General features: G+C 43.3%; 1 protein-coding gene across 1 annotated transcript in view; it reads left to right on the top strand.

The window, feature by feature from the left end:
• The window catches only part of LOC122815081 (transmembrane protein 168-like), a 98,046-nt gene that overhangs the window by 4,661 nt on the left and 67,974 nt on the right, over positions 1 to 25,411 (top strand). The gene's annotated exons all lie outside the window — the stretch shown is intronic.

The following is a 25,411-nucleotide window of genomic DNA, read 5'->3' as shown; positions in this document are numbered from 1 at the left end:
GTAATATTAAGAATGGTACCTTGAGCCCCAGTGCAACAGTTTGCTAATATTTGAAAAAAATCTGATGTCTGTATTAGAAATGAACCTGCAAAACATACTGCTGCAGTATTAAGAGTTGCAGCCCTGACCTAGGTATGATCTGGGTGATACTGCTTCAGTTAATAGCCTTTTTTTTTTTTTTTTTGAGGACATTGCCAGGGAGGGAGAAGAATGGTAAGGTTCTTTACCTCATCCCCCCACCGTTTTTGGTGGGGTGAGGTATACATGTATCCATGACAAGCATCTTGCATCAAATCCTGGACACTGAGAGGCATGTGTTTGTAAGGGGATGGAATACTTGAGTGCTGTTACCATGCTGAATCCATTGCATGCCCACCCCAGATCTGTTACCATGTTGAAGCCATTGCATGGCCACCCCAGATCCAGAATGGAGCATGCACAGGCAAACTGATGGGGAAGAAATCCTGATGGCTGCATGAATGACTTGTTGGACTAGTGGTTGTGCACAGTGTTGGATGTGATGGTCATCAGGCATGGGGACAAAAGTGACGAAAAGAATGTGAGCAAAATGATTTTTTAGTAGTTTTATGATGGAGATCTGGAAACAATTTTGGTGGTTCACAGCGGCTGTGCAACTGTGGTGATATGAAACTTCAGATCAGTTTTTGAATTTGCAGAAAAATGTTAGCTGTGACATTCCACTGATACTGTGAAGAAATGTCAGTGTCACACTGACCTAGGACCTGTATTCAGATTTTGAGACTGCATTTGATAAATTTAAATGCAGGTTTATAACTTCAGTAACTTTTTCATGCATTTTTTTCAGCTTGCCTTAATACTGGTTTCAAGAATGTTGATAGATTGTTCAGTCCAAAATAAAAATGCACATTTACTGTTGAGAGACTTGGTGAGCAATCTCTGGTTTGATTAGCATTTGAAAAATTAATGGTACATCTGATGTTGTAAATCTTTGTTCATTCATTACAAATAGGACCTCAGTTCTGTCCTCTGAACCGATACGGCCGTTTCCAAGCTCACGCCAGCCAAAAACTCTCAGCTAAGACCTACCCATAATGCCCCTCTCCTAGTTACTCCAGATCTCGTTTGCCGTGTTCCTAGTCAGACGTGCTATCTCTCTCTCTCAAAGCTAAGTAGAAAGTTGCTATTTTTAAGACAGTTTACTTTTTAGTTGTTAGCCTTTTTCTCACTGTCGCCTATAACCTAGTTCTATTACCTACCCTTTTCCTTGGTAATACCATTTTTGGTACTGTCCCCCTCTTCTGCCTTTGACAGGCTGTTCCTTACCACTTGTGGTATTTTTTAAATACCATCTCTGGTATTCTCTCCCTTATTTTGTTTTTTCTATATAATAACCTTTTTGCCTTATGTCAGACAAAGCTAAGTTCGGGTTTAAACAGTGGGACAAGTGTGGATGGAAGATGCGTAACACGGATACACATGCTCGTTGTGTCTACTGTTTGGGCGAGGATCATATTAGAGCTGACTGTGACAATTTGTGCTAGTTTTAGTAATTGTACGCTAGCAGAACGTTTTTGTCTTAAAAGGTTTACTCAAGAGAGCCTCCAAAAAAGGTGCATCTGGGTCTGAGATCTCACTCCCTTCCAAAGACCAAAAAACATAAGGACAAACGGAGTCACTCGGTTCCTGTATCTCTGTCAGTTACGGAACAGAGTCTGCTCCGTGCTTTGCCAGTGCCCTCAGCACCAGGCTCTGTGTCTTCTCCAGTGCCATCCATGATATTCACTCCTATTTTGGTTACGACCTTAGCACCACTTTACTTCGGTGCCTTCCTTGGATCTGACATCGGCTCCGATGACTGTACCTGCTTCGGCACCATCCCCAACCACGGTGCCGACAGTTTCTTCGGCTCCAAAACTCAAATACCTGCCAAGGACAAGATACTTCCACTCCAGTCCATACAGTCTCTGTTCCGACAGCAGTGTTTTCCCTGTCGGCACCATCCACCCTTGTTGCATCCGCTCCAGTAGAACCAATGCTCTCCCTAAGCAGTGCTTGGACCATCCGTACCTTGGTACCTAACCCGGCGTCTATTTTCTCGCTGGTGCCATCCATGTCCATGGCTCCAGCTTCCAGTTCTCTCAGAGCTCCTCACCTAAAGGTGTGCTCCTCACAGTGAGGTGTGACCCCAGTTCTGAGGTTGTCCTTCCTCAGGTAGGCCTGCTGTACAGGTAGTGGACTCTTGACTGCATCAGAACCCTTCCCTAGCATGCACCTCTCCCATAGGTTCATAGGTTCATACTAGGCTATCTGCCCTAGGGCATTTATAAGCCTAGCCAGAATGTGTTTGGCTTTCGCCACCCATTTTAAATTTATTTTGCTATGCCCTCTTTTGAGGTTAGTATACTGTGCCTCTGTCTAACAGTGACACAGAAGTGATACCCGGGGTAAACCTACGATCTCCCATCCACTCATCAAGATTCCTCTTGAAGAGAGTCAATGAGGGACTCTGCCTAACCTGGACTGGGATTTTATTCCAGAGTGAAGGGAGCCTCTGGGTTATGAATCTGTCCCTCCAGCATGTCCTATTTATTTCAGTGCTGAGGTTCAAGTCTCTCGAGTGCGTAGCTCGATGGGATTTGGATTTTCTGAGGTGCAGCATGTCCATTAATTCGGGTTGGACATGGCTTTATCGTCAGGCACAGATCGCCTCTGAACAGGCGGTATGCCACTGAGTAGAACTGGAGTTTCTTTAACCGGGCAGCATATGGCATCTGTTTGAGCCCTTTGATCCTCTTGGTGAGGTACTTTTGGGGTCTTTCCAGTTGCTGCAGGTGTCTGGTAAGGTACATCCCAAAAGGGGCATTGTACTCAATTATGGGCCTGATGAGGGATGAGTAAAGAGGCACGATGACCTTCCCTGATCTAGATGTGAATCCCTTCATGATTAGGTGGGCTATATAAAATGTTTTTCTAACCACTTTGGCTACGTGGTTGTCAAATGAGAGATTGCTATCAACTTGGGTCCCCAGGTCCCTAATTACTTCTTCTGTACTTGATGGATTACCACCTATGTGGTAATTTGTGGGCACTTTGTTTTTGCCAAAGGGGATGACTATACACTTTTTGGCATTTAGCTTGAGGCCATGGCTCTGGCATCAGTTGTCTGTTTCTATGAGGCCCTTTTGGAGGATGCTTGTGTCAGCTGGAGAGTCGATTATGGCGCCCAGTTTGCAGTCCTCTGCGAACTTGGTCAGCCACAGTCCTTCCGTGTTGGCCTGTACCTCCGAGAAATATATACCGAACAAGAGGTCACAGGACTGAGCCTTGTGGGACACCACTTGTAACTGGTTTGGAGTCTGACATGGCTCCAGCAATTCTAACCATGTGGGTTCTGTCCTTGAGCCAGTTTGCAATCCATCTAGTGACATAGGGGTTTATATTTAAGCTGGTGAGCTTCTCTATAATGCCCGAGTGGGGTATTGTATCGAAGGCTTTTGCGAGGTCCAGGTAGGCTGTGTGGATCGCCTTCCCCTCTTCAATGGCCTTGGTGACTGTTTCAAAGAAATCAACCAGGTTTACGAGGCAGGATTTGCCCCTTAACAAAGCCGAACTGGGTAGGATCCAGTGTCTGTAGGTCCCCAATATCTTTATTTATGAGGTCCATGATGATTCTTTCCATAGCTTTGCAGACCAAGCTAGTCAGGCTTATGGGGCGATAGTTTCCAGGATCCGTTGAGGCACCACCTTTATGGAGAGGGACCACTGTTGCTGTACGCCACTCTTTGGGCACATATCCTGTAGTAAGGCTGAGATTGAACAGTAGTTTTATGTTTGGGTTTAGCTCTTCTTGGAGTTCATGTAGGGCGCAGCCCGGGACACCGTCTGGTCCCATTGATGCTGTGTTTTTTGCTTTGGAGAGGGCGGCTCTTACCTGAGCATCTGAGATGTCAGGGGAGCAGCACTCTGCTGGGATAGATATTTGCCCTTTTGGTGAGGAGGGGGGGGAGAAGTTTGCGCTGAACCTGTCAGCTAGGATGTTGGCAATGTCTGTGGGTACAGTGTATTTTGTCATTTTGGACTAATTCTGAGCATATCTGGGAATTACCACCCAGGTTCCTAACATAACTAAAGAAAGCCTTGTGATTATCCTTAGTGTCCTGTGCAATTTTTCTCTCGAAGCTGGCCTTAGATAATAGTGCCTGTAGTTTTTTGCTAATACTGATCAGTGATGCCTTCCCTTTTTGGGATTTTGCTCTATCATTTAGTAGCTTCCTCCTTCTATTGTATAGTTTGTTTATGGCTGGGGTCCACCAGACAGGACGTCTGCCTTTGGAGGATTGGGTCTTGGTTTTATTTGGGATCGCATGATCCATGCATTCCTGAAGGTGTTCATAGAATGCATTTATAAAGGATTCTGCAGTCTGGGCCGTATTTTCCACAGGCCTGGGGGCTTTGAAGGATTCCACGTCGGTTTTGAGGAGTGTGAAATTTGCTTTAGAGAAGTTTTTCACTGTGGTTTTCTGGGCAGGGGGTGGGGTCAGGATGTGAATATCCAGTGAGATTAGTTTATGGTCTGATCTTACCAGTGAGGGATACACTTCTGGTCTGGAGCATAGAGTCCCCATGCTGGTGATGATCAGGTCCAGTATGTTTTCTCCTCTTGTGGGAGTGGTAACAAGTTGTTCCATAGCATTTGAGTTTATAAATTCTAGGAACCTTTGGGCTAGGGTGTTGGAGCTAGAGTAATGCTCCCAGTCTATGTTTGGGTAGTTGAAGTCGCCCAATATAATGGTGTTTGGAGAGACCTTCATATTTTCCAGTGTTCTCAGGAAGGCCGAGTGGGGTTCCTGGGTTTGGGAGGGTGGTCTGTAGCAGGCTATAAACTGGAAGGCAATTTTACTCACTGTTAGTTGCATATGGATAGTCTCTGATGCTTCGTGCTTTGCCACCAACCTGGAGGTGTGGGTATCTTTGAATATCGATACTCCCCCTCCTTTTGTGGTTCGGTCCAAGTTTTGGGGCCGAAAAGCATGGTATGAGGTATAACCTGGTAGTGCTGGGGTGCTCTCGGGAGCCCTGAACCAGGTTTCTGTTACTGCACAGATATCTATGTTCTCCATGCTAAGGAGAGTTTCGAGTGCATGCATCTTGAGGTTTAGACTTCTGGCGTTGAGTAGCATTACTCTTAGTTTCCTATCCCTTGTGATACCTATGGAGGTGAGTTTGTCTTTTGAGCCTTGCCTAAAAAAGGCACTATGGGGGTAGCAAGAGCCTTTGCCAATATCCGAAAGCCCAGGGGTGACAGGTGCAAGCCATCCCTAGCGAAGCATCGTGGCTTGTCGAGCATATCATCCCAAGCTGACAGGCATTGGATCCCCTTTGAATGACACCAGTACTTAAGCCAATTGTTGAAATTGATCATCTTGTCTTCATACTGTGGCATCATTCTTGGTGAGGGTAAGATGCTACTCAAGGTCAGGGTCATACCGGCCTGGGCTACATGCTTAGAGAGCTCCTATGTCTCTTTTCATGTAGTCCAGGGAGGTACGTCTCGGGTCATTCACACCAGCATGGACAATGACCGAGTCATATTTGTACTTGCCTTGGAGTGACCCGAGTGCTTGTGTTATGTGGCGGTTCCTAGCGCCCAACAGGCTGCTCACCGTGACCCTCTCCTTGTTCAGCCTGGTGAGCGGGATGTCCGTGTGCCTGACGATAGTCACCTATTACAAGTGTATCAGGTGTGTTGTTTAGTCTTAAGGGCTGTGACTGTTCGGCACACTGGCTTTGTGAGATATGTGTTGCACGTGTTTTGTTTTGGGGTAGCGGTTGCTTGGGTGTCTGCTTTGGAGGTCTCTGCTGCTTAGGCAGATCTTTATTTAGAGCCTCTGAGTATGTTTTTGTGTGGTTATGTGTTTGGTTTGCTGTCGTGGTAGGTCTATGTGAGACTGGAATTGTAGTGAGTGTGGTTTCCTTCTCCTCCTGACTGGATATGCCAGTACTGAGTTGAGAGAGCTTAGCCTCCAGTTTGGCTATATGGTTGCATCTCTCACATGTGTTGGAATTTGTTGGGAGGAGGAGAGGGTTGTCTGTGTACATGAGGCAGTTGTAACATTGCCTCAAGATTCCCAGATTCACCAGCTGGACCGGAGAGGAGATTGACAACTGACATTTGGACATGCTAGAATAATATTGGGAATTCCTTAATAATTGAAAACAAGGGCCAGTGGGGAGTGAGGGTGTAGTGCTTTTAATTTTTAGTGCTGACTTTTATAAAATTGCTTTAGTGAGCAAGTGCCAGGTAACTTAAGTGCAATGTGTTCCCAACCCTCTATTTCAGGACCCCATGCACAAGAGTCACAAGAACCCTCTTTGAAGGGAACCCCTTCTTCAGAGTCCTCCTCAGAAGATCCTACTGGGGAGCCACCCCAGAAGAAATGGTGCAAGAGGAAGCACCTATCACTGACTACACTGATTGTGATGAGGGGGAAGAGTCCCCACGGTCTACCCCAGATGACATCTCATTCGGAGACAAAGTCCTATAACTCCTCTTCTGAGGAATTGGTGTTCCTGCAGGCCTTCTGTGCCTGGCCATCTACTTCCTGGAGGACTCCACTGGCAGATGACCTTGTTAAACACAAACTCATTGTGCAGCATGCCTGAAAGACCCTGGACAACGTAGAACCTGTCCCTCGGAGGCCAGGCAAAAATTTTTATCTACACCTGAAGACCAGCCCCACTGGTCTTAGCAGTTGACAGTTGAATCTGTGGTCATGGCGGCAGCCACCAAGAGGGAACTGGCAGAAGATAGTTCCATCGTCCATTCTCCAAACAGAATGTCCCGGACCATGGACAAACTAGGGAAACAAACCTATGCTTCAGCTACATTCTTTGACTGATCTAGCACACTTTTTTCCTCCAAAGAGACCTAATTTCCGAAATGTCTTCCTCTTTGGTGGGGTACTGCCTGATGAGGTGCGTGATACTCTCGCCTCGCAGCTAGCTACTCTTGAATCCATCTCGAGCTCCTCGATGCATTTGATATCTCACTCTACAGAGGGGACAGCTCGAGCTGCCGCATGAGGTGTCATGAGACATAATGCTTGGATGCAGTTGTGTGACTTTGCAGACCCCTTTAAATTTTCCTTCGTCAGTGCACCTTTCAACAAATCTGCACTTTTTGGACCCAAAGTACGAGACGCACTTACACATAGTGAGAAAGATGGAAAGACCTTGTCTGCTGTGGGCATATGCCTTTCCAACCCCCAGAGTTCCTACTCCAGGAACCAGAAGGGAGGAAAAATGTGGTTCAAGAAATCCCAAGGACCTTTTTTGTAACACTCGTGGTGAACAATCCCCCCCGGGGCAGAGGGAGCAACTCATATGGAAGGCGTCCCTTTTTGGGGTAGAGGGGTCCGTGTAACCAGGGCGCTAGAGATTCTTTCTCCGGCAGACCCTACCAACGCTCCTGAGCAGCGGCCCGATTTGTTTTTCTCTGCATCTACCAGCCTGGCATCTTATTACTACTGATGTTTGGGTGCAGATAATAATATCCAGAGGCTCCCAAATACCATTCGATTTAACTCCCAGACCTGTCAAATGAATCCCCGATCTACCACCCAATTGGTGGGGAATTAGCAGCCTTAGAAATAAAAAAGCTGCTAAGGAAAAAAGTCATCCAACCAGTACCACCAGACCAGACAGGATCTGGGTTTTAGTGCCAAAAAAGACAGGGGACTGGAGACCAATCCTGGATCTCAGCCTATTAAACAAATTTATCAAACACCAAAAATTGCTGATGGTCACGATACAGTCCATTCTTCCCATCCTAGGGAGGGATAACTGGATGTACTCTGTAGACCTCCCAGGACATGTACTACCACATAAAGATGGATCACCGCTCCCAGAGGTTTCTCCACTCCCAACTGGGAGCCAATCACTACCAGTTCAGGGCACTGCCATTCGGTCTCTCGACAGCCCCTCGAGTGTTCACCAAATATATGGCAGTTGTGGTAGCTCATCATCGACTACAAGGATTTCAGGTGTTTCCCTATCTAGACAATTGGCTCCTTACCGCTCTGACCAAGAATCTTCTTACACTCAAGGTCTCGCTGTCCAGTTGGGATTACAATCGAGGACAAATCTCTGTCTCCAACGAAGACACTGGAATTCATTAGAGTGGTCTTCGACACAACATCCTGTCAAGCCCCCCCCCCCCCCAGGCTTTCGAAAATAACACACCAAATCCAAGACCTTCCTCAGACCTATGTACCAGCATGTCTTTTACTGCAACTCTTGGGCTGCACGGTGGCTTCCATTACGTTGGTACCACTGGCGAGACTGCACATGAGAATCCTACAGTGGCCCCTTTCTGCACGGTGGTCATTGCTGTTTTACCCACTTGACTATGATACGTCTTTCAAATCGTTGCAAGGAAGAAATGTTATGATGGATGAACCCACAACCTAATCTTTGGTGTCAACTTTTCTGTCTTCCCCAGCCCATGGCCACGGTGACCACAGATGCTTCCCTGTTAGGGTGGGGGCATGTCCAGGGAAAGACTGTCCAAGGCACCTGGTCCCCATGGAGGCCAATATGCACATAAATGTCCTGGAGCTGAGGGCAGTTCTCCTAGCATTGTAAGCGTTTCATGCATCCCTACCCTCTGGGACCATTGCAATTTAGTCAGACAACATATCACTCACTCGTCTGGTATATCAACAAGCAAGGCGGAACCAGGTCTTACCCCGTGTGTCAGGAAGTCATGAGGATTTGGCACTGGGCGATAGCTTCCAACCGCTTCCTTATAGCAATGCACATTCCTGGGAGTTCCAACCTTATTGTGGGCAATTTTGAGCAGGAACATCCTGATGCCTCACGAGTGGTCCCTCAACCCTGTAACAGCGGATTGGATCTTCCAACGCTGGGGCAAGCCTTGCTGCGACCTGTTTGCTTCTCCCCTAAACTACAAATGCAGAAGCTACTTTGCCCTGATTTCCCCCCTCCCCAGGGGAAACCACTGAGGGATGGTCTAACGCACGATTGGCCACCGGGTCTTCTGTATGCTCCCCCCCCCCCGTTTCCCCTCATTGCAAAATTTCTCCAGAAGGCTCAGAGGTTGAGAAAACAAAGTGATCTTTGTTGCCTCTACTGGCCCCATCAAGTCTGGTTCCCGTTTCTATGGCCTAATCTGATTCACAGTCCGTTGTGCCTATATCATTCCCAAGACCTGTTATCTCATCCTCCGGGACTGATTCATCCGAACCTGCACAGTCTCAAGCTCACAACTTGGTTCTTTCACTTCCAGTGATTGCCAGGCTGCCTGACATCCCGTCTCCTGTTTGTGAAATTCTTCTGGCTTCACACACACACACCTTCCACTAGGAAGGTTTATTCTAGTAAATGGACTAGGTTCTCTGTTTGGGCCAAAGATCAGAACTTGGACCCTTTCTCTATGCCTATTCAAAAGATCCTACAATACCTGACTACTCTTTTGCATGCAGGAGCCTCGGCTTCGATCGCTGTACATTTAGCAGCTATCTCCAATTTTCATAATGGTCTTGATTAATTCTTCAATTATGTCACACTGCCTATGCCGGACCTTTTTGACAAGAGTATTACATGTTAAACCTCCGGTCAAGTCTCCCTTAGAACCCTGGGACTTGACTTTGGTACTTCAGTCTCTCAGGTTTTGATTCGTGTGATTTGAAGTTTTTTTCATGGAAAACCTTACTTCTAGTAGCACTTATCTCGGCAGGAAGAGTACCTAAGCTGCAGGCTTTTGCGTGTCAAGAGTCCTTACTCGATCTTTCACACGGATAGGGTGTCCCTTCGTACTGACCCTCCTTTCTTGCCCAAGGTCCTTTCTGGCTTTTCCATTAACCAATCTATTGACCTGCCGGTTTTCTTCCCTCAGCATTTCTAACAGAGGGGAGTACCTTTTGCATACCCTTGATGCGCATCGGCAGCTTTGTTGTTACTTGGACAGGACTAAATCTTTTTCAGGAAAACTGATAGTTTGTGGCCTTTGCAAGACCCAGATTGGGTAAACCTGTTTCCAAAGTCACTTTATCCTCCTGGCTTAGAAATGTCATTACCTTTATCTACCAACAGAATAAGCTATCCTTACTTTCCAGAATAAAGGATCATTCTACTAGATCTATGGCTATTTCTATAGCATTTCATTCTAGAGCCTCTATGGAGTAACTAGGAGAGGGGCATTATGGGCAGGTCTTAGCTGAGAGTTTTTGTCTGGCGCGAGCTTGGAAACGGCTGCATTGGTTCCGAAAACTGAACAGAGGTCCAATTTGTAATGTATGAACAAAGATCTACAACACAGATGGAATGTTTATGGTAAGAAATAACTTCTTAATTTCTGTGGTACGCTTTTGTAGGCTTGAATTTTTTTTTTTTTTTTTTTTAATTGTGAAGCTCACAAGTTATGGGATTTTAATCAATTTAATCACAAGATCATAATTTTGATGAAGTATGTTACTGCAAGTGCTTGGGGCTCACCTGACATTGCGATAGTTCTGTGATCTCTAAATTGGTTACCGGTCATAGCTTTGATGGTGTGTTTTTTAACTTCATCCCCCCTCATGTTATGACTAGTATACAGTTAAGTTTTGTAGTCCTTTTTTTTTCGTTCAGGTTCTAATTCTATGCAAAAAGAGTTTTCATAGCGGCAGTGATGTAACTTAACATACTAACTTGGGAATCCCATACACTATCCATAATGCTAAAAAATGGCAGGGGGGCAATGCATGGACATCCACTCACTGCTGCCAGTAGTTATGTGATGGACAACTGCAGCACCATTGCCATCAGCATTAGCTGTGCAGTGGAAGCCGTATGGGGCTTGACTCTACTGCTGTTCACTAAATTGTAAGTGGTAATTTGCCTTGGGGCAGTAAGCAGATTACACACTTCAGTAATAGCCAGCAGCTGCCACACCCAAATAAGCTCCACACTGTATAGCTGCAGATACTGCGGTGATGGTGCTGCGGTAGCGTTGTCGCCTCACAGTTAGATGTTGCCCGTTCGATTCTCAGAGCGTCTTCTGTGTGGCGACATGCGTGAATGGGCATTCCTTCGTTGAAGGTTGTGCGTTAGGCCCAGCAAGCTAGCACGTAAAACTCTACTGCCAATCATTAGCGGACCGGAGTTCCTCTGTGGCGACCCCCTAACCGGGAAAAGCCGAAAGACACAAACTGTATAGCTGTAGATTGTTATAATCACTTGCTCCACACAATTTTATACACCTTGGGGCCTTGCAGTGCAGTCTTGCCAACAGTAACTAAAACTTTATCACAGTTGTTTTGTGTATAAGTACGTCTGAAATAGACAGCAAGTTTAATTTCTTGTTTCTTGTAGTGCTTAAATTCCTAAACACTGTGCAAACAAATCATGAAATAAGCAGAGAATTAACCAGATTTAAAAAAGCTGTAAAAGTACATTTGCAAGAACCTGTCTTACCTAGACAAGTGGATATAATTTATCAAATACTGTAACAATTTGATGGTTACATCAGTAAATCAGCTGGTACTGTTCAAATAGCCAGTCAGTAAAAACTGCAAACAGAGGTAAGCCGCAAATGGCAACAGCCAAAAAACACCAGTGTCAATTCTAAAAATGCCCCAACAGCTTCAATATTCAAGAAGAGCAATCCCATGTAAATTTAGGTGTTTTGAAAACTAAAAGTTGTCAAAACAACACCAGATTAAATGAAGCCAACTAGCATGAAACTATAAACACGTGATTTGCTAAATGTAATATCAAAATAACCAGAAAGCTGCATACAAGTAGATTTTAAGTCTCGTGATGTAAAGACATTAAAACTACAGATCATTCAGTTTTAATTACAATTGCTTCAAAGAAAAAAAATCTCTTTCCAAAGTGCTTTACAAAACAGGGAATCATCTTTCTCCTGAATATCTACAAAACAGCGAAGCATATAGGTCTTTCTTCTGTCCAAACTGCAGAAGAATCCCTACTTGAAAGGAATAGTGTCTCCTTAAGCTCTCATGCTCCCTCTCTTCTTGCTTCATGCCTTCAGTCTCCAAAGGAGAGTTTTAAAAATAGTAAGAGCAAGAATAGCAATACCAACATAATTGGTTTATTGTAACGTTTGTTTTGTAGTTTTATTTGAGATGGAAAGTTAAAATAAGTGGAATAGGTTAATAGCTTCCAAATATCTAGGAGGAGTGATATAGGAAGGGAAGTCTGAATGAGCAGGTCAAAGGGGCTGCAGCCAACTGGCACAGTGCGTGTGGTAGTATGTGGCAGCCAAAGAAGCTGCAAAGGAAGGTGTACAAAACAGTGTTGTGGCAGCAACTTGGGCAGTGAAGGCAGAGTAGTTGGCAAAGCTGGCATTGATGGAAATTAATGTACATGCTGTCAGGCACTTTTAGGGTAGATGAAAAAATTATGAAATCAAAGTAGAAGCTAGAGTAGCTCCACTTGCAGAGAAGGTCAAAGAGAACAGAGTGCGGTGGTTCTGGGACATGGGCAGAAATTGAACAAGGTTTGGTGAAAAAATTTGGAAACAGAAGGCAAGTGGAAATTAGGAAGTCCAGCAAAAATATTGTGTGAGAGAAAACTGGAACATTAGGTTGTGACTGTCGAGTAGGAGAATGCCATGGAATCAGTGGTGAGTGGCATGACGCATTGACCCCATGTAGAAAATGGGGGTGGGGAATGGAGTTGATTTGAAATGTTCTCTTGGATGTGCTACATTTGGTCAATGTTGCATTCATCAGGGTGAGGGTTAGATGAACATGATGGACCATGTCTATCAGTTACTGTTCCACCAGGTGTTGGGGGCGATGTGAAAGGTCTTGGAACAGCATTGAGACCTTTCCCATGCTAACTAGCCCTGTCCTTTTACTCATAATGTTCTGGTTACTAGGACCCTTCTCCAGATTCCTTCAGTTCTGTTAGTGGTCCCTTTTATAAGAAAGTGACCCCAGGCTGCTGCTATTAAAATTTTCTATGTTTTTTTTTATTGTTTTGTTCTTCCATGTTTTTTTGTTCTCCCTTTCCATCTCCTGCTTGAGCTTTCTTCTTTCTTTAGGTCTGTATATCCCCCTCTTTTTTTTCTTGACTTCCCTCTGCACTTCTGGCTTGGCATGATTTTTTTCCCTTGAAGCCTCCGTTTTCTCATTTAGCATTCTTGTGTATCTTTAGCTCTCTGCTGTGTAGGCAGTTACCAGTTCTTCATTTAGTGTCGTTTTAAAACCTTCTGTCCTCAAAGATGGAAGCACTCACTAGGAACGTAAGCTCAAGAGCTCCCCCCTTCCTGAACCTGCTAGGACAGCTCTCTGTCTTTCCAATTCACTTCCACCACAAACTAATTTCCAGGAAAACTGCGCGCTCTGAGTTCAGAGCCTGCTGAGACTGCTTAAAAAGGAGTTTCTATCTCCTCCTTTTGGCTTGCCTTGCCTAAGAATGCTACTGTTCTTCAGATCTCTACCCAGTAGTATCTCCTCATTTGCTTCTGTGCCCGTGTGAGTTTAAACCCCTTGACTGCACTCAGAAATGTCTGTCCGAAAGATTCCATATCTGTTGAAGTTAACTAAAATAAGATGTAGCAGATGTTTGTTAGTGTAACGTGTATGATCCCAGACTTTTTTGCTCCCACTGATATGGGAAGCAGAGCTGTTCCTTTGCCAAATGTTTGCTGCTTCTGCCCCAAATATGTCCTTAACGAATTCCAATTCACATTTCCTGTCAAGTCAGAGGTTAACCCATCCTTTTTTGGGGAGAAGAGGAAGGGGGTTGGTTTTGATGATCATGTTAGCAGTGCCATCCGTGCTGGTTGGTCTTGAGGCCCTTGCTGTCAGGGGGTTCCCATATGTGTTTAGAGTTAACGTCTTTCTTTTATTTGTTAACCATGCTTGTTGAGCAGAAACATGTTAAACTCAATATAGCATTGTTAATAGAATACATGGAGTGAGAGAGAAAATCATTACATTCAACAAAGTGTTAAGTGATGTACAAATACTGTAACATTTGCCTAGTATTGTAGCACTTGAAATTTCCACATACTGATACAATATTTAGATCTCAGTGCAGTTAAACAACACAGCAATTTGTGAAGAATTACAGTTGCTCATAAAGCATGACTGTTAAGGTGCAGATGCCTTCCTTTTCTAAGTGATCTTTTAATATCCATTTAAATGCTCGCAAAGTTTGCTGTTTTAGGTAGTTTGTTAGGTGGTTGAGCCAAATTTGGGAGAAAGACCTTCACCTCTTAACTGTCTTGAAAGGGGGCTGGACTAGCATAATATTTTCTTTCTCATTACTTCATTTGGAATTATTGGCATTCCCTTCTCAATGGATGGCTGTACCCAAACTTCAGGATTTTGAAAGGAAAGTATAGAGCAGAAGTAGTATGGTTCAGAGTGAAAGAGGGAGCACCTTAAAACTTTTACTGCCTCAGCAGTAATGCTTTTTGCAGTCCGATAAGAGAACAAATATATACAAATCTTTGTTTTAATAGACTGACGTGTGTGTGTGTGTGTGTGTGTGTGTGTGTGTGTGTGTGTGTGTGTGTGTGTGTAAGCATAGTAGGGGCAAACTGCATTTGAGTTTAGGAAAAAGTTTCTGGCTGTGGCAATCCTTGCTGTAGGAGATGGGAGTAGAGAGATTCTGTAGTGTAGCTTATGTTGAGGCAGTACATTTATTGGTAACTGTCACTGTATGCTGTGAAGCTAAAGCAGTGGTCTTTAAGTCCTAGATGTTTTTGTTCTGCGAAATTAGGGATGATGGTGGTGATGGTGATGTCTGGAGGTTATTAGGAAGCTAACTTGCATGGAGTAGAGGAGACCATGACATTTGGGGTTAGGTTTTTGAAATTGTCTAGATGAAAAGATTAGTGAATTTAGCTTTTATGGCACTGAATGGTTTGAGGCCAGTAGTGGGATGTCGTTGCCATAGAGGATGATGCTCAGTAATGGAATTGCTAAGCAGAGGCCAGTAAATGAGGAAAAGTGTGGGGGAGGGGTGTTCTAAAACAGAACCTTGAGGGACCATAGTATTTAGGGTGGTATTAGTCGAAAGGGAGTATTATAGTATACTTGAAGATTGGTCCTAACTCTGAAGCCGATCTTTTCACAGTGGGCCTTTTTGAGATGTTTCTCAACTGTGACCTCCATTCTAGGCTTCTGCAGTCAAATTGGAGGCTGGATAGGCTTTCTATGCTTCCCTGTGTAGACTGTCACTGTTGTGGATCTCACTGTTTGCTCCTTCCTTGGGAGCACGTATGTCTGCCTTAACAGACCCCCCCCCCCCACACACACACACACACACACACTTCAGCTGCTTGGGTACCAGAGTCTGGGAGTCCTGCTCTGGTTGTCATTAGCTTGTCTGGGCATACTTTTGCTTCTCCTTTTGGCGTCATCCTTCCAAAAGTGTCAGAGAAGGCAAAGTGTAAGGAGAAGCAAGACTCTCCCCCTAGCCTCACCAGCCTCAGGTGAAGACTAGACTGAAGAGACTGCATCCCCACTGTTTATGCCAGATCTTTCCAAGTTTGAGGACATTCTTGATTTTTCAAGGTATATTGGGATAAACTCCAGAATCCCTTTTATCTGTATTTGTATGGGTAGAGAGATTTCCAGTTGCCCAACTGATATTGAGTGTTCCCTTAACTGACAGAATGGTTGAACTGGTGGCACAGTTGGCACAGAGGAGCCCTGATGCTGTGCCTTCCAGTACCATAGAAGCTGGACAGGGTCCTCAGAATGGCTTAGAGTTCCCCAGGTGTAGACTCCTCGTGGGTTGCAGTTGCATGGAATAAAACGTTTTTATGTAGTTTGGATTGTCTGGGGCCATTAGTATACTCATCCTCCATCTTTTCTTTGAAGGCATCAAACTTATGTGGCTCGTATGGCAAAAGTTCAGAGACATTTGACATGTGAAGCATCCAAAACTCTTGAAGGGGTTCTAGATGGGGAAATCAAGAAAAACTGGTCATCCCATGTGTGAACTCTGTCTGCATTTCTAACTTGACCATATGCCTAGTTTTTTGACAGTTTACTATCCTATACCTGAAATGTACTCTGGCGACTGTTTACATGGTTGACCAAGATTGTGCAAAATTCACAATGTCGAACACTGGAATTGCCAAAATACATGTCGACTGCTACCTAGGGATGGGTTTTAACATGGGCCGAGATGGGGGCAGATATGTATTTCGGCAATATCAGTGTTCAACATTGCCTACGATCGATATTCCGATTTTCGAACGAAGTGGCGTCGACCGACTTCACTTCGAATAAATGATAGTAAACCTTTTTGACAGCAAGTCTGGCTTGGCGAAGGTGGCAGTCACTGGAGTAGCTTCAGATGCCATACCTTATACTTAATTTTTGCCAAGGATATAGAAGCTGGTTTAATAACCCTTCCTTGATGGAGTCCATGTCAGTTATGATTTGGGTATGGCCAGTCTGACAATAAGGAATCCAGAATAGTCCTCAAAGGTTGCAGCAAATTTTGGAGTGGTAGACCACCAAGAAGTGGTCAGAATTGGTGGAATAGTCAGACCACAGACCTCTGGTGGGACCTGCATGCTGTTTCCCCGAGGGTTTTCCTGACTGTCCTGCTCTGGAGGCAGCCTTGGGTCATTTGTCCATCCAGTTGTCTGCTTGAATAACCATCACATAGGGCAAGTGAAAGAAGGCAGTAATATCCAGAAGGGATGCAGTTTACTTCATCTTTGCATTTTTCTTTGTCTACAACACTAAGTAACTGATTATGCACCTTATCAAGATGTTTTGTAACTTAGCTGTGTAAATTGGAGCCTTTCTCCCCAGGCCTCTGCTGAAACTGGACTCTTGTGACACAATCAGACTTCCTCAGTAAACGGATATCAATAAATAAGTGAGCCTTTCTTTTGCTTATCCCTGTCATGGAACCTTTTCCTTCACTGGATCTCTACTTTATAGAGAAATCAGTTCTCCGTTTGAACCAGCAGCTTGTGTAATTAACTTCATGGAAGAGATTTTTCTTGGTAGTTGCCTTGTGATTGTGACTCTGATCTCCCAGTTGCAAATCTTGTAGTTATGACTCAGATCTCCCAGTTGTAAGCCTTCCGGTTGTGACTTGGGTCACCTAGTTGCAAGCCTTCTGTGCCAACGTCTATGGACATGTTTGACCAGTTCCATGGTTATGCCAAAGGCTGATGTAGTGCAACTAACCAAGCGTATTTTAACCTCTGTGCTTTACAGAAGTTAATTCTAAGGAAAGTGTCTGTTGCATTATATGGAGATCTGTGAGCAGCTTAAGTATTCTGTTGATAGAACCTAGACCTTGAGAATGCCTAGACCTTGAGAATGGTAATCAGTTATGTATCTCATTTGGTAACGTGTGTAAAAGATATAGCTAAGGTGTCCCTGGCTCACTGCCTTTCTTGTTTTGTCTCTTACTCTTCTGGAGCTATTTCTACCTCAACATTTTTTTGTTTAAAGGGTATTTTTAAAGGTGAAGCATAGTCCTGTTCCCTGCTCCCCCCCAGCTGCTCTGAATCATCTTGGATGAGAGCACTATGGCCCATTTATTCATTTGGGGAAGAAGCTGAGCAGACTAAGTGGGAGCCACCATCAATGTGCAAGGAATTGGGTTTCTGTTTTTAAATTTTGGTATCTACTGCATATGCCTTTGAATTAAAGAGACAGATGTGCAGTGCATGGTCACTGTATACATGCATGCTTTCATCTGCAAAGCCCCCAAATTATCCTGCCCCTACCCTTGTAGACAACACTGTCATGTGATCCCTGATCTCTACTGACTATTATGTATTGGAGGATGTCCAGGCACATGTTACCATCCTGTCTCATTGAAGGGGGAGATGAGCAGGCTAGTCCTCCTTCCTCTCCTACCCTGCTCCAACAGGTGCCCAGGTCATCTGAGTTAGTCAGGGTTTTGGCTCTCTCTTCTTCAGTGGAAATCCCTTCTATTGAGTAGTATGTTCTGGATGTCTCTTTCAAATTTAGTTCTTTGTTTGCGGTTGCATTTCAGGATCAGCAAGGGTCCCTGTAGTAAACCATTTAACAAGCACTATATTCTTGGCACATACTAAGTTTTAAACTTGTCATGGGGGCATGTTTATTTAGAAATTTGTCTTCATTAACCTTCTCGCAATCTCCTCATCCATGGAGTGGGTCAACTGGTTGCAGCATTTAGCTTAGAAAGGAGGAGAGAGACTGGTAGGCTGATGTGTATAATAAGAGGTATAGGAGTAGCCTGAGAAAGTTCTTCCTCAGCTGAGCTTCTACTGAGTGCCAGAGCCACAAAGGTTAACAAGGATTGAGTTTTCCAAGCATATCAACTTTTATTTGCTTCTTACTGGCCATGGCATATTCACTTCCTTATGTTTCCATTTTTTTTTTTTTTTTTTTTTTTCCTAGCCCCTCCAGTGCTTACTCACTCAAATTTTCAAGAAAGTCCTTCCAGATCTCCACCCCCTCAGACTAATTGCTTGCTTGATCTGAGCAGGGTGGTTTCAGTCATCACTTACTTCCTTTCCATTAACTTCTACTTGGTGGGAAAGTTAAGAATTTTCAATTTGGGGGTCACTGATATTTTTCTCTGCTGACAACTCTGGTACTTTAGAATGTTTCGGAACTCTTTCATACTCGTTTTAGCAGTTCCTTCATTGGAATAAATTTGGTTTGTTTCAGACACTGAAAGCTGATTCCAAGTTGGTGGTAACCTTTATTCTACAAGTCAGTTTTACTTTGTACTTGTCTTTGAAATCCCAACCACTGTTTAGGGGCCCATTCACTTTGGGATATTTGTGCTAGGAGAGTTCTTTCTTCCTCCCTTTGATCCTACTTCTTTAGTCAAGTTAAGCGTGTCTGTGAATCCATTGTTTTGTAGTAGCTATCAACTCGATCAGGATAATATCTTAGATGTTCATCATATTGATAACTGCTGTAGTAGTGTTAGCTGTATGGGGTTATATCCTGCCAAGGATATAGCAGTCAGCCAGTGCTTCTACCATGCACTCAAACCATTAGCTCGAGCTGAGCTCACTAAAAAGAAGGTTTGGGCGCCAAGCCCTTCAGTGCTTGTCTGCCATTGAAGAGAGCACTCCCGAGGGCTTTTAAGAATAGATGGCCGGCTTATGCTGCATTTTTGCTGAGCAGATAAGTTTCCTTTTGTGGAAAAAGCTTCCACAATAAATGTGTTTTTTTTATTTTACATTCCTGCTTAGGAAAATTATTTTTAAGCTAGGAATTTGTGCTTTACCTCACTATTACAAGACTTAACTGTACTTTTGAATGGAGCTCACTTTTTCCTTGCCAGTTGAAAAGTCATTAAAGTAGACATAAAACCTTTTTTTTTTCCTGCGGAGAAATTGTTTATTTTATGTTGTGGGGCTTGCAAACTGCTTTACTTCGCTTGTGTGTAAGCGACACATTTTTTTCTGGCTTATGTGGTTTGTTTTCCCTGGGAAAGCAGCACCGTTTTTGGCTTGACCTTGAAACAATCTACTGGCCCCATGATCAGTCCTTCAGATGCAGAAAGGAAAGTTTAAACAAATGGCCTTTGCCACCACTGGTGGGTGACTCCGCTGTGGCCAAAACCGATTCTGCAGACCATTCATCTTTTACCCCAGATCCCTCTGGTCTAGCACCTCTTGCCACTGGGAGCCAGGGTTTAGCCATGTGCTCTGCAGGTAAGGTCCTGTCAGTGGGCAAGGGAGAGAGACAGTCTCATTGGTCCTGAGAGAGGGTGCAGGGAAGACTTCCCTGTTTTGGTCAGAGCATTGTGCCCATCCATGGGTAAGCTGCCATTAATGACTGTTAGCCCTCAAGTTTTCCTGTCAAAAAGAAAACTAAACCTGTATCTACTCCTTTTCAAATTTGTTACACAGGAGTAGTTTATTGGTTCTGGTTCAGGGTTTAATTTAGGCATTTGATTTTTCTTATAAGGTGGTTTCTGGTAAAACAAAGAGGGATGCCTCTTTTTCCTGAAGAGATTCAGAATTTTAAATCTAGACTATAAGATGAAGGTACATGTGTAGAGTTTTCTTTTCAGTTTTCTGACTCAGAGGAGTGATTGGTTTCTGATTCTTCCTGTGGAGGTGTCTCTCTTTTTTTTCTCCGAGAGTATTTACAGAATATGCCAGTGTTTTTCATGGGAGAAAGTGAGGTTTCTCACTCCCTTAGAAAATACTACATGCACTCATTCATCCTGACTCGCAGCCTGCAATTTTCCTAATAGTCCGCTGCCCCTAAAATGTCAGATACGTCTGAGGAACTTTATTAATTTCTAATTCTTGTTCAACAAAATCTACTTAAATAATTTAGTTTTTTTTCCATTGTACAAGTGACGAACACACTGTAAACAATGAATTATGATTTTTCCTCCGGGACTATGGCCATTGGTACTGTTTTGAGGAGGTTTGTCTGGCTGTTTTCTCAGAACCTCCCAGATGTGAAAATTTTGATTTTAAATTCTGCTTTGGATAAAGATTTAGTTTTTGGTTCCCTTGCTGCAGAGGTCATCAATAAGTAGGATGAAAGGGGTAAGCTGATATAGGAAATCCGGTAAGACTTTTCAATCCCTTTTCCAAATTTTCTAAGGATTCTTCGTACCCCTTAATCGAATTTCTGAAAAGAAAGAAGAAAAAAAAAAAACAAATACAATCTCTGCAAACTGTGTAAACAGATGCGTAATAAAAAATGGCCATGGGGGGGGGGTTATGTGGTAGAGGTCCAGAAAGAATTCAGGCACCCCCCCTAAAGCAAGGACAGTCCAACTATTTGAGACCTTGTCTCCATTTTTTTTTTTTTGCAATGGATAGTTTAAGACAAATGGGTTCTGAAGATCATTCATCAGTTACAGATGGCAGTTGGAGGACCCCACCCCCCCCCCTTTCTGGGGGGCAATTCCTCAACCACCATACTAGACTCCTGTCCCCCCCCCCCCCTTGTCCTTGCATATGCTAGGGAGTGATGGAACCAGTTCCTTCTTCCCAAATTGGGAAACATTTTTATTCAAGGATGCTTTTGGTACCAAAGAAAGAAGATCCTTTGAAACAAGATCTGGATCTTTTGTTTCCTAAACTTGTTGTTTGTGATGCCCAAGTCAAAATGGCTGTCACTTCACAACCTGTTACCTTCCTTATTTAAGTTTCCCTGTAACATTAGAATTTAAAAGATGCTCATCACATCCCCTTATTCATCCAGACATCAGGTTTTGTAAGTGTGTATCACATTAAGAAACATCTTGTCAGTTCCGTGTCTTATCCTTTGGACTGTCTACTGCACCAGAAGTGTTCTCAGTGTCAGACTTCAGTTGTAGCTTATTGCAGACTGTAGGTTATCCACATTTTCCATAGTCAGATGACTTGTATGTTTGCAGAGACTTTTTCAAAGTGTCAGGAATCCCTCTGTCACAAGCTGGGACAAGCTGAGATTTCAAGAGAATGTTCAGAAGTCTTTGACTCCTTCACGCAGGATTGCATTTCTGTGGACATTCAAAGAGATATTTTTCCACATGGTTTTCCACTCACTCTGGTCTCTGCAGTGGAATACCTCCAGATTTGAGGTCTTGTGGCATCTATTATTCTCCACCTGGCAAAACTACACATGAGAAAAATACAGTGGTATCTGAAGTCTCTCTTGGTCCTAGCACCAATATCCTTGGTCTTTTTACATCTCGGTGCTTTGGGGTTGTCAGAAGAGAAATAACTTGGTGGACTCAGCAACTTTCCCTAAACCCCAGGTCTCCCTTTCTGCCTCACTGCTATAAAGCAGCCAGTCACAGATGCTTCTGACTTTGCTTGGAGATCAGTTTCAGGTGGGATAAAAGTGGAAGGTGTGTGGGACACGGACAGATGCAAGTGCACAAATATAAAAGCTTGCTCTGATCAAGACGCTGTACTCTCTGAATCATCCTTTGTTCCCCTGGATGACTTCAAGTTGTTACAGAAAAATACCACAGTTTTGTGGTGCATCATCAAGCAAGGTAAATCGGGTCACACCACCTTTGCAAAATAGCCATGTTAACTTTGGAGTTCACGTGACAGCACAATCGCACTCTGTAGGCATTCTACATTCTATCGGAGCAATTGCAGACAAGGTAGTCCATCTCTGTGGAGTTCATGTCGATCTTTTTGAACAATCGGGTGTCAAGATTCTGCTCCTGGACTCCATGCAAGAAGGCCTGGAAGACATGCTTTTTTCTTCATTTCCACTGCTATCCAGGGTATGTCTGAAAAATTCAGAAGGGATCTCTGTAGATCATTAGAAGTCTCCATTCTGGACCAGGCAACAGTGGTTCTCCCTTCTTTTGGAAGTGGCCACGGGTAACTACCACAAGCTTCCTCACAGAGTGGATCTGCTCACACAAAATTGGGGGTATTTTGTGCTACCCTGACCTCTGTCAACTACAGCTGACCTACCTGGATGATAGGGCCTTGATTCCTTTTAGGCATCTGTTTACAGAGGACATGCAGCAGGTACTAATGGAGGTAAAAAAGCCTGCTACTATAAAATCCTAGATTGGCAAATGGAAAAGGTTTTCTGGTTGGTGCAAACATAACCAACACCCATTCAAGGTTAGTATTTCTCTGGTTTCACAATATTTGTGTTACTCTCCTATGGCTTTTCTTACTCTTCTGTCGAGGTTAATTTATTGACCATTTCAGCATGTCTGCACGTGGATCCTCCTCTTTCAGTGCATTCTTATGTCAGAATGTTTTTGGAAGGCGTTTTTGTATATGAGGCCTCCGAGAAATCCACTGGCCCCTCTTTTGATCTTAAATTTGTGTTTTAGAGAAGCTAACACTTGCTCCATTTGAGCCAGCTAATTTGGCTGACTTGAGTTTCTGAACATGTAAAATGTTTTTACTGATTGCTGTAACTTTTGCAAGAGGAGCATCTGAATTGCAAGCTGTCATGGTGAGTTGACCCCTATCTCATTTTCTACATATAGTTTCTTTCGAAACTAATCCTTTTATGCCTAAAGTGGGATAGTTTGGTTTAAAGTAAATTTGGATACAATTCCCTGTTTTTTTCATGATCCTAAAAATGAGGTAGAAAGGATACCTTGGATGTTCACAGACCACTGATCTTGACAGAACTAAATCTTTTAGATTTTCGTATCTGTTCATTTCTTGTGAATGTAAAAAGGGACTACCTGTGTCAAAATGGAGTATTTCCAGATGGTTGGCTCAGGTTGTTACTTTTTGTTATAGTCACCACAACAAAACTAAAAGGTCCACTCTACCAGGGTCTTGGCTTCTTTTATGGCTTTTTCTTTGCATACGTTTGCAAGGCATTACAAGCTCTATTCCTTCTCTAGGTCTAGATCAGGCTTTGCTAGGACCATTCTCCAGGGGCTCCTTGACCCTTTCCTTCCTCCTCCCAAATGTAGTAAGCTAGGATAATCTACCCATAGAGCTAAGGTTACTGCAGCACTGATTAATATGATGAACAAGTTTAAGTAAACTTACATTAGCAGCAGATATTCGAATGGTCACTGCTGCATTAACTGCTCTCACTCCATCCCCCTTGTTGTTTGATGCATTGTTTATGCCAGGGTGGTTGTTAAGCATTTTCCTCTCATGGCTCAGCCTCCCTGTCTCTGGCAAGAAAGCTCTGAAGGGCTGTGTGCCCAAATTCTGTTTTTTTTTTTTTTAACCAGCCCAGCTTAAGCTGACTAATGGTTTGGGCACATGGAAGATGCCCGACTGTTGTGTCCTTCGGCAGGATATAACCCATGTAATTTAATGCTACTGCAGCAGTAATCAGTTGAACATCTTCTGTTATGCCAATTTACATGCATAACTGTAATTTAGTGGTCTTATTTTTGACCATTCCTTTCACTGTCTACCAGTAAATAATTTCCATATGTACCACTTGTCCATCCTTCAAGCCTAAGATAGCTATGGAGACTAACTTGGACCAAATTAGCTTATTTACCAGCTAGTTTTCCACTGTGTTCTAACCAAGGAAATTGCCTCTTATCATTGTGTTGATATTCGCAGACAACTTTGGTACTGCATAGAGCAGACTGAAGATACAAGGAAAGCTAAATGGTATGGAGGAGGTTGCTAAATAGAACCTGTCCAGATTGCTTTCTAATTGTGTTGTCCTTATAGTAGACTTGGAAAAACCCTGCTGGGATGTTCTGAAGCATATTCTGAGAGTGCTGCCTTTTGAATTGACCAGCTTTTTTCCATAATACATTTTGGATTACATTGGTGCACCTGCTGCTGTGTCTTTCCTTTGGGACTGTAGTTGCCAAGAAATGTTCCTACAGACAGTCAACTTAGTGTCCGAAAGGGTCTTTGTCCTAATTTATCCTGAAGTTTGAGCCTTCCAAAAGCAGATATAGAAGTTGTGGGGTACCTATTGTCATGTTTGATCTTGAGTAGAGCTGTATTTGCAGGAATTATTCCATCCTCTTTCCTTGGTCTTGTGTGTCATTATTTTTCATTTGATCCAGTACTCAAATGGTGTTTTTGTGCACTGCATTATAAATTGTAAGCAGGGTTTAGTAGCTAGTAAAATTGTGTGTGCTGAGTGGCCTTGGTACCTGAGGTATCCGTTGTAATTGTTCCTGTAGCTAGAACTCTACACTTGATCCATTATCATGGCGAGTACGAAGTGCTGAACAGTTTCATCAGCTTAAATCAGACTTGCTGCTAGGATTGATTTACTCAAAATTTTAACATTTCTGCAAGACAAAATCACATTTTGCTATCTGTACTACTAAACAATACTTTATTACATTTTGCCTTGTTTGAGACTAGCTGCACTACCAGTGTGTGTTAAGCCATTTAAATTAGATCACTTAATAGCTGAATGGTGTAACAGTTTCCTGTTTACTGTGATATCCCTACAGAACAAAAACAGATTATCTTAAACCTTTTAAGTTATAAGGCACTTGCAGTTTTATCCTTTAAAAGTCTGCCAGCCTTCATCTTTTTTTCATTCTTTCAGTGGAGCTTAAAAGATGCATTCCAAGTGTAACAAAAATACAGGTGTGCAGCCATTCTACCTGTATTATTGAGGTTCAGTGTCTTGCTGTCTAATGAAAACCTGGATATTTGTAACACATCTGTTTAGGAATTTCTTTATGCTCTTTAGGCATGTTGCTTCTGGTTTTGAAATTCCCATCACCTTGACCTTTCGTTTTCCCAGGGAAAATGTGGCTGTAAACCTAATCACTATTATGTCTAAAGGCAGCATTTAACTTCCAGTTTTAAAAATGCATCAGTTTTTTTGATATACCGTATGGGAAAAGTCTCCTTTTTTTTTAAATGTAACAAGTCTTTAATTCTTTGCCAGAAAACATAGTTATTGTTGTAGTCAGTGTTGCAGTACTGATTCTGGAGTCTTCTTACCATGCAGTAGCCCTCAACCAGCCTGATTTCCAAAGTCTTTATATCATCCCTAGATAGGCAGCCATT

This window comes from Protopterus annectens, chromosome 11.part0, assembly GCF_019279795.1.
Source record: "Protopterus annectens isolate FY-2018-M chromosome 11.part0, PAN1.0, whole genome shotgun sequence".
NCBI classification, from domain to species: Eukaryota; Metazoa; Chordata; order Ceratodontiformes; family Protopteridae; genus Protopterus; species Protopterus annectens.
This window is presented reverse-complemented; position numbering and strand designations above follow the sequence as displayed.